This window comes from Stenella coeruleoalba, assembly GCF_951394435.1.
Source record: "Stenella coeruleoalba genome assembly, chromosome: 14".
Lineage (NCBI taxonomy): Eukaryota > Metazoa > Chordata > Mammalia > Artiodactyla > Delphinidae > Stenella > Stenella coeruleoalba.
This window is the reverse complement of record NC_137160.1, coordinates 76513535-76528922: the sequence shown is the minus strand read 5'-3', so window position 1 is coordinate 76528922 and position 15388 is coordinate 76513535. Positions and strand designations below refer to the sequence as shown.

At 44.1% G+C, this 15388-nt stretch overlaps 1 long non-coding RNA gene across 1 annotated transcript in view; it reads left to right on the top strand.

The window, feature by feature from the left end:
• The window catches only part of LOC307197443, a 99715-nt gene that overhangs the window by 66513 nt on the left and 17814 nt on the right, over positions 1 to 15388 (top strand). Inside the window, exons 3-4 of the long non-coding RNA XR_013831411.1 lie at positions 6974 to 7032; positions 13041 to 13204. This is a non-coding gene — a long non-coding RNA (uncharacterized lncRNA). The remainder of the gene's footprint in view (positions 1 to 6973; positions 7033 to 13040; positions 13205 to 15388) is intronic.

The following is a 15388-nucleotide window of genomic DNA, read 5'->3' as shown; positions in this document are numbered from 1 at the left end:
TGTGGACATAGGCAGCCTGAAGACTTAGTCAGGACCGAAGGACACACACCTCTCTGCTATCTCTCTCTGCTTCATTTTCCCAGTTAAGGAAGATTCCAGGGTCTAGGGTGTCTGATCGTGGGCGACCTGGTACAGAATAAGGAAAGGATTCACTGCTACTACCTCTCCCATCCATTTCCACATTGGAAATGCAAATGGTGTCACATCACCCTCTCCTTAAAAGCCTCTTTTGGTGTCTCACGGCTCTCACGATCTGAGAGGAGCCCTTCCCACAGCCATTGCATGTTGGTTTCCCCTGGAAGCAGCCTCTGAGACGGAGTCTAGGGCACAGGATGATTTTTCAGGTGTGCTCTTGGGATCAACACCTGCAGAGAGGAGGGGAAGGAAGCAGAAGCAGGCAGAAGGGGAAGGTGGGCCAGGAGGCAGGCCTGACAACAGACTTGGCCAAACCCCTGGAGAAGTCTGGAGCTAGAGAGGCCCTTCGGTGTCGTCTCACACTGCGCTGGCACGGCTAGATCTTCACGTTCTTTATATTGACATGGACGGCCAGTAGCGTGGGTTCCCCTGAGAAGGCATGTGACCTTGGGCTAGGCTGCTCTCTGCTCCTGGGGGGATCCTTGAAGGGGCTGATGGCTGAAGGTCAACTCAAATCCTAACAGTACTCTTGGCAGCTGGGGCAACATGTTTTTCCTTAGAGGGATATAGAGAGTGTGCCTGTGTCCCCTTCAGTGGTCTGCAAGGCCCGGCATGTTACGGGCTAAAGACAACTCCGGTCTTTTCTCACTTAACTGCTCTTTCAGTCTCTGTGCGCTAGCCACACTGACCTCTTCTCTTTGCTCCGAGTGCCACATACTGTTTTGTGCCTCGGGCCTTCACACGTTCTCTACCTGAAATGCTCTTTTGACCTGTTTTTATCTGACCAACATCTAACTTGTGCTATCAATCTCAATTCAAATGACTCTTTCTCCGGGAAGCCCTCCTTGAAACCCTGATACATTCAGGACCTCCTGTTTTGTACCAGCAGTACCCTATGGGCTGGCCCTTCACCAGTCACAATTTCAGATTTATTTGTGTAAGTCTTTGTTTGCTCTCCTTATCAACTGAAAGCTCCCTGCGAAGCAGGATCTGGGTGAGCTCGGGTTCCCCATGGTGTCCACCTGGCCCATAGGGACACTCAAGAATGGTCAGTTTCCTCTTTTCTGTTCCCCCTGGGCTATAGAAGACCTCCTTTTATGACACCTTTTAAATTTTGACCAAAAACAAAATGCATTCACAAGTTCTGATACTTACGATTTCCCAGTATGAGGACACCAAACTGGGGGACAGGTTCCATTACTTACCCTTTCAGCCACAAATTGAAATATATTTTAAAAAATGGCTTTGGAAAAAGGCATACTTGACCTCAAACCTTCATTGTGTCACTTGCTAGCTGTGTGACCTTGGGCAAGCCACTTCATCTCTCTGAGCCTCTCAGCTTTCTCTTTTGAAAACTGCTCCCTATTCCTTAGGATAAAATGGGATGTTGTACAGAGCCCAGCATAATACCTGGCCCACAGTAATGGGCCAGGTGAATACCGCTTGCTCCTCTCTTCTCAGATGCAGATTAGATTCTTGCCACATTGCTGTCTGTCAAGAGCAGCAGTGAGAGACAAACCTCAGACAAAGACAGTGACTTAATCGGCTCACCCTCCTGGTTGCTGACGTCACTGGGGCCAAGGCTTGTTTGCCTTGGAAGATGCGCTGATGGCTCCCAAGGTGGTCTGTTTACCTGGTGGCCTTTGAGGGCTGGGGCAAGGGATCGGGAGACCCAGAGGCTCCTGGTCAGGTCAAAGGGGCTTGCTAGACAAGCAGGGACAGAAGCCTGGTGCTGCATTGATCCAAAGTGGAGTACTGGTTAATCCCTGTTGCTTACGGAGAGATGTCTCCATGCGCCACTTACGGAGACCGGGGGAACCTTTTAATTCCTTGATGATGGCTTGGGCATTGAACCACTCTGGACAGGAGGAACTATATTCATGAAGGTGGTGGTTTTAGGCGGTTTTGTTCCAGGCCCAAAGGGTTCCTGGAATGGCATCCCTCTTCTCCAGATGTTGGTAGTTGGACTTCACGTGACACATTTGGCCCTGATAGGTATGTAACCTCTTCCTTCCTAAGGAGCTTATTAAAAGGAGTCTTATGGGGGCAATTCTTTAATAATCTATTGAGTATTTTGCTAAGTAGTCATCTTTATAATTTGTTAATCATGTAAATTCGGCTGTTGTCAGTCATCCATCCCTCCACCCTTTCACTTACTTACTTACTAATGCATGCACTCCTTATTTACCTATCGTCCATTGATTTATTCATTTACTTTCCCATTCATCCATCCAGTCATTCATCCATTCCTCCAAGTTTTTGTGTATCTATCCACCTACCCATCTATCCATCTACCTCTCTATCCATGCATCCAGCCAGCTATGCATTTATCCATCCATCCATCCATCCATCCATTCATCCACCCATCCATCCATCCCCTCACCTACCCATCTGTGTCTCCAACCACCCAACATCTATTCAGCCATTCGCTCATCTTTTCCTCTGTTCTTTAACTAATTATTCCTCCATGGACTTTTACTGAGTACTCACTCTGTCTCTAGTCCTATTCTAGGCACTGGAAAGATAGGACCTTGGCTTCTCAGAAGCACATGGTCTCCTGGCAAAACCCAGCATATACTAGATAATTACCACCCAGGAAGACAAGTGGAAATTAGGTTTCTTAAAGTTGGGCGTAGCTTTATGCCAAATAAATATCAGTGAAGTCCCAACTCCTTGAGTGTCCTAGGACAAGTTCCTTTACTTTTAAGGCGAGATGGACGGAGTATGTGTTAACTGAGGGAAAAGGCCAAGTTCACTTTTCAAAATCTTTAGCCCCTTTTGCAATATCTGTCAAGTTTTCAACTAGTTTCCTTTTCTAGCAATCTCACTTCTAGAAATCAGCTTGGAAACAGCCCAAACACCCAGCTACAGGGAACTGTTTAAATACATTTTGGTACATCTGAACAATAAGGAAGTGTGCAGTGTTTGAAATGCAAAAGGTAGAAGTTTATGGGCTGATAGGAAAAAGAGTTCAAGATGTATTTTTAAATATAGAAAATTAAACTGCAGAACAGTGTGTCTAGAAGAATCACTCTGTGAGGGGGATGTGAGATCACACAGATGTGACCACCTCTCTCTCCTATTTACCACAGATCCTTCTTTCGTTTTGGGCTGCAAAGAGAAACTTTCTAGAAGAACGAGAATCTGTTTTTCCACGTCACTTCATCCCCCAAACCTAGAAGAGTGTCTGAAACATAGTAGACATTCAATAAATATTTATTGAATGAGTACATGGACGCATAATAAAACAACCAACGGTCACTATTGACTTTGGGGGGTGAAACTAAAGGTTTTGTTCGGCACTTTTGTCTTTTCTTTTATTACATAAAATACATGAATGTTTTACTGCGAAACTTTTAAAATGTAAAAGCAAAGTAAAAAAAAAAAAAAAAAATCCCTCAACGTGGTCAGCCTTCCTGGTCTTCGGGAAGGGATCAGACAGTTGGTGTGACAAGTCTCCGTTTATCCAAACTGTTTTTCATGTCCAATTAGGGAAGGGAGCCTTCTGCGTTTCAAACCTCCACTCGCCCATGAGGGAAAAGCCAGACCTATGGGAGAAAGCAATCAGCCGTGTGTGTGTGTGTGTGTGTGTGTGTGTGTGTGTGTGTGTGTGTGTGGCCCAGGCGCTGAGGCCCATAAACCCTGGACACCCTTTCTGGGGTAGGAGCTGACATAGGGAGCTGTTGACAGTCCCTCCATGTGACCTCTTGCACAATGCCAGGGACAGCTCAGCAGCTTAGAAAAAGGGAGAAAACAAACAAAAAAGTCGGCCGAGTCTGTTTGTTCTGAAGAAACTCAAAGAGGTGTTTGACAGTCAGTAAATGCCAGCTTGGCTGTTGTTTTTAATCTCTAACATGGGAGGTGGGAGGCCAGGGCAGAGTGGGGAGGGGAGGTGGGAGGCCGGGGCAGAGGGGGGAGGGGGGGGAGGGGGGAGGGCAATAAAGGGAGAAATGCGGAGAATGAAGGACACTGACGGGGTGGGTGTGGGGAGCTCCTTCCAAGACTGCAGGCGAACCAGGTTGAGTGGACTGAATAGGGGACCTTGGAGGCGACTGATTTGGGACCTGCCCTTGACCTCTTAGGTGTCACCAAATGCGTTTCAATCCTTTACTCATTCACTTAGGTATTGATTCGTTTATGTTCTCCTTTTTCCCTTTCTCCCTCCCCATCCTTCCTTCCTTTTCCCTCTTTACAGCCATTTACTGAGTTCCTCCCGTGGGCCAAGCACTGTTCTGCGTGCTGAGAACTAGGGTAGTAAATAGTTCAAGGAAAGACCTTGCTCTCATGATGCTTCCTTTCAAGTTGTGGAGACGTGAAACAAACAGGCGTGTCAAGTAGCTGTCAAGACTAAGATGGGCAGTAGAGTTGGGTAGGGACAGGGGGAGTGAGGGGGCTGTTTCTGACAAGGTGGTCAGGGAAGGCCTTTTCTGTGGACATTGGAAGAGAGCCCTGGATGAAGTGAAGGAGAGAAACATGCAGTTAACTGGGGCAAGAACGCTCTAGACAGACTGGAGAGAAGGGTCCCAGAGGAGAAAACTGTCTGGAGTATTTGAGGAATAGCAAGTTGGTGGCACAGTGGGGGCAGAGAGAGGGAGATGGAGGTGGGAGCTGATGAGGTCAAGGGGCGGCTGAAGACAGATCATGCAGAGACTGGCCAGTCATGGTATGAGTTTCATTGTAATACAACGGCAGGTTGGTTGAGGGTTTAAACAGGACAAGGGTATGATATGGTTAACGTCTTGGCAGGATAGATGTGCTTCTCAGAGAGGCTTCATCAGGGCTGGAAGCAGGGCACAGACGATGTTGTGGGGTGAAGGTGGGGTCCGGGGTGCAGTGTTCCAAGTGCATGGCCTGAGATAATCATGGTGGGTCTTAGGCTGCATCAGAATGAGAATGGGGTTGGTGGTCCATGAGCATTGGGACCACCATGGCTGTTCAGGTGGAGACCTGAATTAGGGTCCTCTTTTCACCTCCAGGGTCCAAGTTCCTCCAAAGCCTTGTAGGCAACTAGACTGGGGATGTTAGAATCATACTTGCCTTTAAGCCCTGCCCGTCTCTTAGTCAATCTGATCTACAGCCTACTCATTTGTAAAGTGTGTCAAATAGGACCTAAGTCTCAGGGTGATTGTAAATGTTAGAGGAGAAGCTATGCCTAATGTGCTTAGTGCAGTTCATTCCCATAAGTTCTCAATACACAACATGTTTCCCTTGGTAGCAAAACAGGACGATCAGTTACTCACGATCTAATGTACTTTGTAAAAAATTACCTTCAAGTATAACGGTGCACCTGGGTTTGTCATGGCTACCTTCTACACCTCTTTCTTTTGAGTTGTGTGAATTGCTTGAAAATTGGGCTACCTGTGAGAGGTATTGGGATGCTCTCTATGCATGGATTCAAGGGTTGGAGGGAATCATTTGAGAGTCATGTGGCCAGTTCTTTGAATGCAACATGACAATACATCCCAATCAATTTGTTGGAAATTGGAGGAGAAAAGCCACCACTATCAAAACACTACCACCACCACCACCACCACCAAGAAAAGCAACACCATGGACACCAGCAGCAGTGGCCACACCACCATCACTAAACCATCACCACCATCACTAACATCACCATTAGCAGGACCACCACAACTGCACCATCACTACCACCACCATCACCACCACCAGTGCCATCAGCACTTTGGCCAACACACTCAACATCACCATCACCCCCATGACAAAACAATACCAACCAAGTTCACAGCAAAGAAAAGCAGAAAACTTCGCTTTTCTGTCTCTGAAGATAAATCTAAATCAGACACAAGGCACTGGGTAGAGAAACGTGGAGAGGCAATAAGTGGCCACTGTCATCAAGGGTCTCCTGCCAGGGCTTAGAGGCAAGTAAGTTTGCTTCCAACATCCCCAGTCTCGTTTCCTACAAGTCTTCGGAGGAACGTGGACCCTGGAGGTGAAAAGAGGACCCTAATTCAGGTCTGCACCTGAACATCCATGGTGGTCCCAAGTGCATAAAGCTAAAACAGATGCCTGATGGGGCAAAGTACTAGTAGTGTCCAAAGGGAGAGACAACACACATCCGATTGGGGATGGGGATCGATGAAAGTGGTCCATTTAGATAAGAGGAAGTAGACTTTGAGAAGGACACTATGTGTGTGTCAAATTTCCCCTTGGAACGAATAGCAAATAGGATGTTCCAAATCCATCTCGTCTGCCAATGGTGGACATCCATAAGCTACCACAGAAGATTTTAGCTGAGCCTGAAGGTGGCCCTAGGTCCCTAGAACCCACTTCAGTACAGGAGTACTAGCAACCCAACCAGCTACAACCAACTGGAATTGGTTCTCAAGATACACCCTCTTTGCCTGCCCCAAATGAGAAGGCAAGTACCTTAGGACAGGCACCTGTCTTGTTTAGTGTTATATCTCCGTGGCTGGGCCGTGGGCCTGCCGCAGGGATGGCTTTGAGTATCACTGAATGCATGGATGAGTGAACGCAAAGGACAGCATAGACAGAAGAATCCCGGAATCGGGAAATTGCAGTGTGTGTGCTGGGAACGGCATGTAGGTTGTGAAAATGAGTGAAGAGGGAGAAAAGATCCTATTCTGGACGCACTTGAACGCAATCACTGAAGACTTCTGAGAAGGAAAATGGCGTGATGTGAGTTGTTCATATAACCTGGATGGAGGGAACATGACAGACCAGTGACAGGTGGTAAAAGTAGTCTAGACGTGGTAATAATAATTGCTAATTTTGGAGGTGTCTTACTGTGTTCGATGCTGATTATTTTGATTATCCTCTGAGCAATCATCTAGGTGCTATTATTGTTGCTGTTTTACAGATAAGAAAACTGAGGCATGAAGAAAAGTAACTCACCCAGAGTCAAGCATACAGGAACTGGTAATGAACAGCTGAACGGGTTAAATCTATTTCTGAGTGAAACTGGGAAACTATTCCTGTCCCACAATGGTTTAGCTGAATTTTCTGTATTTCCAGTTAGAACCAAATATTCATTGCCTTCCTTCTGTAGCAGTGGGGGGCAAGAAACTCATCTTTTATGAGGCTGATGGCAGCTGTTCTTCCCCCCACTCAGCTGTCTTTTCCTGAAATAGGATAGGGCAAGAATTCAAGGTTTTCACAGATAACAGGGAAATAGCCCTGGGGTTGGAGATCTGAGTTTGAATCCCAGCCCGCACTCTCTGTCTTGGTAACCATAGCAACCAACATCAACACTCAATTTCAGTTCCTCATCTGTAAATGAAAACACACCCTCTCCACTCTTGGTTCATATGATCGTTATGAAAATTGGCGTGTTGTCTGCATGCATGAAAACCCTGTCTGATGTGCACAGTATAGAGGGCCAGCAGTATACCTGTCCTTTGTGACAGGTGCCGTATTCATAATAACGCAGTTATTTCTCTAATTATTATCATCATTTAATACTTGGCTTGTGAACTCACTTGATAAATAGTTGATGTGGAGACTGCCGATGCACACTTCCAATCCCCTTGCCTCACCTGTCTTTGATTTCAGCCATGACCTGGTGTCCCGTTCTATACAAGGTCTGACCATATTTCATGCAGGTGCAATGCACAGGGCTTCACCTCAGGCCTGCTCTGTGTACCTCTCGTTTCTGGCCCCAGGTCTTTTCTTCAGGTGTCAAAATACAGGACACAGCAAAGAACTAACTCATCTTCCTGGAAGTGGCAGAAGTTGAAGGCCTGTTTGGGCAGTCCTTGATCATTGGAGGATGCAAGCTTGAGAGAACACCTCCTCCTTCCTCCCAGGAGACAGACCAGCCCGAGGCCCGTATCACGCGGCTTCTCAGAAAGTCCTGCAGCCTCACGGTGGTCCACTGAATGGCGACACAGTCTTGTATTGGCTCTCTTTCCTTCCCCGTTTCATTCCTCCATCCTTTACTTGCTCCCTGGGACCACAGTTGGCCATCAAAGTACCAATGCATACATCTTTGTCTCAGCCTGTTTTCTGGGGGAACTCAGGCTTAAACAGTGTTGAATCTAGAATTTGAAACTCTTGATTATTCCCCTGGCCACTCATGCTTGTATGTCCCCACTAAAAGACCTAGCACAATGTCTGAGACATAATAATAGGTGCGCAATACCTTCTTGGTGAATGCATGAATCGATTAGTGAGTTGCTTGTATCACAAGAACATCGTACAAGACAAACTGGGTCTATGGACCTTAGGTAGCAAAGTACAGTGTTTACAGGTGAATATCTTGGAACTGATCAGCAAGATTCAGACATCAGCTCTGCCACGTAGAGCTGTGGTACCTCACCTGAGTTACGCGGCCTCTCTGTTCCTTGGTTTCCTCGTTTGCAAAATGGATAAAATAGTATGTCACACACAGAAGGATGCAATGACCTCCTCTATGTGAAGTACTTGGCACATAGTCATAAATTGATCAATGAAGTTATTATTCTTAGCAATTGTAGGAGTGCAAATATTACATGAGAAAGAATATATTAAAAAGATGGAGGGGCTTCCCTGGTGGCGCAGTGGTTGAGAGTCCGCCTGCCGATGCAGGGGACACGGGTTCATGCCCTGGTCCGGGAAAATCCCACATGCCGCGGAGCGGCTGGGCCCATGAGCCATGGCCGCTGAGCCTGCGCGTCCGGAGCCTGTGCTCCGCAACGGGAGAGGCCACAACAGTGAGGGGCCCGCATACCGCCAAAAAAAAAAAAAAAAAGATGTAGGCTTGGATTCAAAAGTCACACAGATGTACATCATTGAATGTTGCACCCCTCCCCCCACCTAGGCCTTTTAACTTTCTTGCTACAGGGATAATGACACCTGATCCATCTATATCTTATGTGATGATTTTGAGAGCACTTTACAAAGTATAAACAGTTCTAGAAATGGAAGGGACTTTTTTTCCCTCTGTGATATTGGTGGTGAATGGGACCATCCAGAAAGCATGTTGGATGGCTGAAGAAAGTCCTCCACTTTGGGAAGATGGAAATTCATCCATCATTTCCGAAAGGTGATCTCCCTAGCTGACCACAGTGGGATCGCCCATTGAGATGTAAATCCCCCAGACATGTGAAGGGAAACCAGGTTCCTGAAGTCCTGAAAGGTGAAACTGGGGCCATATTTCACATGTGGCTTAAACCCATTATTGCTGATGAAAACAGGATTTTTAAAGGACAGGCTTCTTTCGCCCTTCAACCTTGTTCAGTGGACCTTTAGCCAAGAGCTGGAGTGTTGTCAGCAGCCAAAGAATTCCTGGTATTTCCCATGATGTTACTGGGCTGAAACATAGGAGGGCTTTCTTTTTACCTCATCTGAAGAATAGAGGTGATTATGCTCCTTTTTTTTTTTTTTTTTTTTTTTTTTGCGGTACGCGGGCCTCTCACTGTTGTGGCCTCTCCCGTTGCGGAGCACAGGCTCCTGACGCGCAGGCTCAGCGGCCATGGCTCACGGGCGCAGCCGCTCTGCAGCATGTGGGATCTTCCCAGACCGGGGCACGAACCAGCGTCCCCTGCATCGGCAGGCGGACTCTCAACCACTGCGCCACCAGGGAAGCCCTATGCTCCTTTTCTGATAGCATATTATCAACTTAGTATATGCAGAACATCCCCTCACTTCATGGTATTGTATTGTATGCACTGCATTTTCCGTCTTCATTCCAATCCCCATTTTTTGTCTCCCTCTCCCGCTAAAGGCATCTAAAGGCATTCACTTTCATATGTCTAAAATACATCCTTAAATATTTTTCCTTTAAAAACATATAGTGAGTTTTTGCGTCTACTTACTTTACATAAAATCGGTAAGGTACCAATTCATTTTGTTACTTAATTTGTTTACTCAACATTATGTTTTAACAACTCTCCTTGTTGCTATATGAATATATTAAAATGTATACATACATTTTATATTTTTATTTGTTTCTAATTAATGCATAGTGTGCACTCCCCACATTTTCTCTATCATTCCCCTAGAGCTGGGCACCTAGGTTATTTCCAATTCCTCTCCACTGCAACGTACACTATAAAGGTATGTGTAAGATTTTTCCTGGAGGTAGATTCTTGGATCCTAAGATATATCTTACTTAAATCAGGATAGATTTTATTCAAGTCATGTTGAAATGAAGATGCCAAAGCCACTTGGTTGTCAACTTTGTCCAATCCCCTTGCTTTCTATGGGTATATATGTCCCTTCATTTGTATAAAGGGGGGATTTGGATGAGAAAATCTCTAAGGGGCTCTCCTTGGCATTTAGATTCCACTACTAACTTCCAAGCCAGCTGTGTTTACCAAACAAATGGAAGAAAAGTTGGCCAAAATATGGTAGTCCATCATCCAAATATTTGGAAGTAGCCAGATGTTCCGCATCTTGTAGATTCCACCTAGGAGGCTTTTGTCGGTGTTCTTAAGTGGCTATCAGAGGGGTATTTGTATTCTTTTAGGTTCCTAAGAATTCTCTTTCTCTCAGAGAGCTAATGTAGAGTCAGGCTCGCAAGAGTCCTGTAGTCCCTTAGGAATCTGAGCTTCAACTCTGTTCAACTTAGGGTTCGCATCTATCCCTATCTATCATCTATCTATCTACCTATCTATCTATCTACCTATCTATCTATCATCTTATCTATCTGTTATTTATGGGGGAGATTCAATATTTATGAGCTTAATGAGAACAGTGATTCTAAAATCAAATAACGTGGTTCAGACAGATGTGGGTTCAAAGGACTAGCTGTTTGCCCTTGGACCAGAAACCACTTCTTGTCACCTCAGTCTCCTTATCTACATATATTACAAAAATAAAGATGATAATGCTAACCTCATTGGCTTATTGTGAAGATCAAATGACACCATGGGTAGTGAGAACTTAGCTAGAGACCTGGCACAGAGTAAACTCTGTGGTAGTTTCCCAAGAAAAGGGAGGGGGAGCCACAAATATTTTGACACTCTTCCCATAGGGAAATGAAGTCTAAGACCCTTCCAGTTGAATCTGGGTGGGCTTGTGACTGCTTTGACCAATGGAGTATGGCAGAAGTGACGGCATGTGACTTCTGGGACTACATCATAAAAGGCAAGGCAACCTGTGCTTTCTTCACTGGAACACTAGCCACTGTGGAAGAAGTCTAACTGCACTGAGGCCACCATATTGGGTCAGGCGCTGGTGGGCACTTCCTGTAACAGTTGTGTCTTAACCCAGCCTTCCAGCCATCGCTGCCAAGGCACTAGACACTTACAAGCAGTTTTCTAGTCCCAGCTGTTCAAGTCTTCCCAGCTGACTCTAGACAGTGAAGCAGAGACCATCCACCTGCTCTGTGCCCTGTCCAGATTCTCGACTCACAGAATATATGAGCAGAATAAGGTGAATATTGTTTTGTGCCGTTATGTTTGAGGTAGATTGTTAAGCAGTAAAAATAACTAGAATGCCCTGAACTATTTGTATTATTATACTCCTTCAAGGCAACACTCAAATATTATGTCTTCTAAGAAGACATTATTTTTTAAGCTTTGTTGAAGTATAACTGACTAATAAAATTGTAAGATATTTAAACCGTAGAATGTGATGGTTTGATATACGTATACGTTGTGAAAGGATTTCCCCCATTGGGTTAATTAACACATCTATCACCTCACATATTTATCTTTCCTGTTTTGTGTGTGTTTGTGAGAACATTTAATTTCTGCTCTCTTGGCAAATTCAATTATTTGATATAGTGTTATCAACTCTAGTCACCATTTTATACATTAGATCCTCAGACCTTATTCATCTTATAACTGAAAGTTTGTACCTTTTTACCAGCATCTCCCTATTTCCCCCAGCCCCCAGTCCCTGGCAACCACTCTTCTACTCTCTGTTTCTAGTTTGACTTTTTTTTTTTTTTAAGATTCCATATATAAGTGATACCATGCAGTATTTGTCTTTCTCTTTCTTGCTTATTTCGCTTAGCATAATGCCCTCCAGGTTCATCCATGTTGTTACAAATGACAAGACTTCCTTCTTTTTTTAAGGCTGAATAATATTACATTACACGTATATGTATTATATATATATTACATTATATTTAATATTACATTATATATATATCACATTTTCTTGATCTACTCATCTGGCGATGGTCACTTAGGTTGTTTCCATACCTTAGATATTACGAATAATGCTGCAATGAACATGGGAATGTTGCTATTTAAGATAATGGTTTTGTTGGGAAAACATATTCTAACACTGACAATATCTAACAGTTAACCTGTGCTGTGAAGTAGGTATTATTTTATTTATCGTTTAGAGAGGAAGAGACAGAAGCTTAAATAATTTCCCCAGGGTCATGTAGCTAACAAGTCGTTAAACTTGAATATGAACTCTGGTCTTTCTGACTCACATAATGAGTGATCATGAAATAATCACTCTGGATATTTTAATTACAGAGACGGCACTCATTTCTGGTTCCTGTGAGGACATTGACCATGACACTTGATCAGAGTGGCTATACTGGCCTTTCCTATTTCCCATTTGAAAACTAACCATGTTTTGCCAGAGAAACAATCTGATATCAACTCTTCCGGAGGAGTGAAGCTTCTTAGAGAAATTCAAGAGAAAGGGAGCTTTAAGCTTCCATCTCTGGGAGGGAAACTTCTTTGTAAAGGGATAATGCGAAGGCTTACATTTTCTAAAATGACGAGAGCCCCCCAAAACTGATGGAGCTCCCCTCAGATCTGAGGACATCAGATGCTTTGGTCCCAGCAGGTCCGGAAATGGATGGAAGACCCTTAGTCCTCCTTGCCTGTCCCACTTCCCACGTGAAATCCATAACTTAAGTGACTATAACCGTAAAGCCACTAATAAAAACATCTCCACTGGCTCTATTTACCCAGCTGTGTATCTCAGGATCTGCCGCTGACATTTTAAATACTCTCTCATTTCTCTGTCTTCCACAGGATTCATTTGAAGCAGCCCACAGGGAAGGGTGTCGCTGAGGAAACAAAACCCAGACCCCCCAGGCCTCTGGCTGAGGGATGGGGAGCGTGCTGGGAAAACACTTCCACCTGAGAAGCACAAAGGACCCCGGGAGTAGAGGAAGCTGGCCTGAGGCCAACCGGAGGTATCAGAGTGGCTGGGCCCAAAGAGGGAGGTCTGATGGTGGGACTTCAGAGCACTTACCCTCCCCATGCGAAGGCAAACAGTGCCCCCAGCTGTGGCTGCAAGAGGGCGTTGCCCGTTAAGTCAGATGGCAGCAAAGATGGGGGGCCTTCTGATTTTTTAAAACCTTTTTCTGAATTATAGGATATCTATAGAAAAAAAAATATCCACAAAACTTAAACAAACAGCTCAATGAAATCACAGGGTAAACACCCATCTGACCACACCCAGGCCAAGAAATAGAACATTGCCAGGCCCCCAAGCCCTCTCCCTTCGGTGCCTTTCCAGTCACCATACTTTATCCCTTCTCCCAAGGTGATCCCTATCTTGACTTTTAACACCAAAGATGAGTTTGACTGTTTCTGGACTTTATATAAATGAAACTACTCTCTTGTAGCCGGTTTCTTTTACTTGAAACTGTGTGTGAGCTTCGTTTCTGCTGTCTGTGAAGCTGTTTGTTTATTGTTGAGTATTGTTCCACTGTAGGATTATATCATGATTTATTGATTGATTCTACTGTTGATGGGCATTTGGGTTTGGAGTTATTGTGACTAGTGTCACCATGAATATTCTTCTCCCTGTCTCTTGGTGCATTCATTTCTGTTAGCTACATACCTAAGACTGGAATTGCTAGAAACTATAAAATTCCTAGGAGAAAACATAGGCGAGAAGCTTCTTAATATTGGTCTTGGCAATGCTTTCTTGGATATCATGCCAAAAGCACAGGCCAACAAAAGGAAAAATAGACACGTGGGATTAGATGAAATAAAAAGCTTCTCACACAGCAAAGGAAACTGTCAAAAAAAATTAAACGTAGCCTACATAATGGAAGAAAATATTTGCAAACCATATATCTGATAAAGGGTTAATAGACACAATATATAAACTCCTACGACTCAACAGCAATAGAACAGATAATTATTGAAGTGGGCCAAGGAACTGAAAAGATATTTCTCCAAAGAAGACATGTAAATGGCCAACAGGTATGTGAAAATGTGCTCAACATCACTAATCATCAGGGAAAATCACGAAGAGATATCATCTCACACCTGTCAGGATGGCTATTATCAAAAAAAGAAGAAGAAAATAACAAGTGTTAGTGAGGATGTGGAGAAAAGGGAACCCTTGTACATCGTTAGCGGGAATGTAAACTGGCGCAGCCACTGTGGAAAACAGTACAGAGGTTCCTCAAACAATTAATCATAGAGCTACAGTATGATCCAGCAATCTCACTTCTGGGAATATAACCAAAGAAACTGAAATCGGCATCTCCCAGGGCTATCTGCATTTCAGTGTTCCTGACAGCATCATTCACAATAGCCAAGATGGGGAAGCAACTTAAATGTCCATTGATGGATGACTAGATAAAGGAATTGCAGTATTTACACACAATGGAATATTATTCAGCCTTTAAAAAGAAGGAGATACTATCATTTGTGACAACATGGATGAACCTTGAGGATATTATGCTAAATGAAATAAGCCAGACACAGAAGAACAAATACTACATTACTTACATCAGCAATCTAAAATAGTCAAATGTGTAGAAGCAGAGAGTTAGAAATGTGGTTACCAAATGGCTGGGTGGAGGGGAACACAGGGAAGTGTTGGTCAAAGGGTACGGAGTTTCAGTTTTGCAAGTTGAGTAAGTCCTAGAGATCTACATACTACAGTACCTGTAGTTAAAAATACTGTATTGTTTACTGTGTTTTCGAGTGTGCAATCTCTTATTTAGGTCTTCATGTTCTCCATAAATTACATTGTTTAAAGAATATTTACTTGATGATAAAAAAAGAAAAAAAAAAAAGACTCTTCACTGAATAACAGGGGAGCCTGGTTTACATGAAAGAGTCTGGAGAGTTCCTTCTGCTGAAAACCCGAGTAGGAGTTCACCAGGGGAAGAATCGGGAAAAGAATATTCTAGGCCGAGGGAACAGCATGTTCACAGACTTTGAGGCAGGAAAGGACTCTCTCTCTCTCTCTCTCTCTCTCTCTCTCTCTCTCTCTCTCTCTCTGTATATATATATATATATATATATATATATATATATATAGATAGATAGATAGATAGATAGATAGATAGATATAGATATAGATATAGATTGATTGATTGAAGTATAATTGATTTACAATGTTGTGTTAGTTT